The following is a 1,700-nucleotide window of genomic DNA, read 5'->3' as shown; positions in this document are numbered from 1 at the left end:
CTTTCCGCGCCTAGGCGAAAGGCGTTAAAGAAAAGCGCTTATGGGAGACAACCCATGTTTTTACCTACAGTACTTTGTTTTATATTTGTGTCTTGGAAGTTGTTTACTACTGTAGCAACCTCTCCTTATCTTAGTTTTATGTTTTGTTGTGCCAAGTAAAGTCTTTGATAGAAAAGTAAGTACTAGATTTGGATTACTGCGCAGAAACAGATTTCTTTGTTGTCACGAATCTGGGTCTAATTCTCTGTAGGTAACTCAGAAAATTATGCCAATTTACGTGCAGTGATCCTCAGATATGTACGCAACTTTCATTCAATTTGAGCATTTTCATTTGAGCAAGTCTGGTGGCCTAATAAAATCCATCTTTACGGACTGTTCTGTTTTGACAGATTCTGTCTTTTATTTCGCATTGCCTCTTTTGCTATGTTGGATGAATTTCTTTGATCCATTAATGTCCAGTAGCTTTATGCAATGTCCAGAAGTGTTAAGAATGATTGTGTCACCTCTGAACATGTGAATTTTTATTATGCACTAACCCTCTAATGAGTTGTTTCGAGTTTGGTGTGGAGGAAGTTTTCAAGGATCAAGAGAGGAGTATGATGCAATATGATCAAGGAGAGTGAAAGCTCTAAGCTTGGGGATGCCCCGGTGGTTCACCCTGCATATATTAAGAAGACTCAAGCGTCTAAGCTTGGGGATGCCCAAGGCATCCCCTTCTTCATCGACAACATTATCAGGTTCCTCCCCTGAAACTATATTTTTATTCGGCCACATCTTATGTACTTTGCTTGGAGCGTCGGTTTGTTTTTGTTTTTTGTTTTGTTTGAATAAAATGGATCCTAGCATTCACTTTATGGGAGAGAGACACGCTCCGTTGTTGCATATGGACAAATATGTCCTTAGGCTCTACTCATAGTATTCATGGCGAAGTTTCTCCTTCGTTAAATTGTTATATGGTTGGAATTGGAAAATGCTACATGTAGTAACTCTAAAATGTCTTGGATAATTTGATACTTGGCAATTGTTGTGCTCATGTTTAAGCTCTTGCATCATATACTTTGCACCCATTAATGAAGAAATACTTAGAGCTTGCTAATTTGGTTTGCATATTTGGTTTCTCTAGAGTCTAGATAACATCTAGTATTGAGTTTTGAACAACAAGGAAGACGGTATGGAGTCTTATAATGTTTACCATATGTCTTTTATGTGAGTTTTGCTGTACCGTTCATCCTTGTGTTTGTTTCAAATAACCTTGCTAGCCTAAACCTTGTATCGAGAGGGAATACTTCTCATGCATCCAAAATCCTTGAGCCAACCACTATGCCATTTGTGTCCACCATACCTACCTACTACATGGTATTTATCCGCCATTCCAAAGTAAATTGCTTGAGTGCTACCTTTAAAATTCCATCATTCACCTTTGCAATATATAGCTCATGGGACAAATAGCTTAAAAACTATTGTAGTATTGAATATGTACTTATGCACTTTATCTCTTATTAAGTTGCTTGTTGAGCGATAACCATGTTTACGGGGACGCCATCAACTATTCCTTGTTGGATATCATGTGAGTTGCTATGCATGTCCGTCTTGTACGAAGCAAGAGAGATCTACCACCTTCATGGTTGGAGCATGCATGTTGTTAGAGAAGAACTTTGGGCCGCTAACTAAAGCCATGATTCATGGTGGAAGTTTCGGTT

This window comes from Lolium rigidum, chromosome 5, assembly GCF_022539505.1.
Source record: "Lolium rigidum isolate FL_2022 chromosome 5, APGP_CSIRO_Lrig_0.1, whole genome shotgun sequence".
NCBI lineage: Eukaryota > Viridiplantae > Streptophyta > Magnoliopsida > Poales > Poaceae > Lolium > Lolium rigidum.
The sequence above is the reverse complement of the archived record's forward strand: the minus strand, read 5'-3'. Positions refer to the sequence as shown.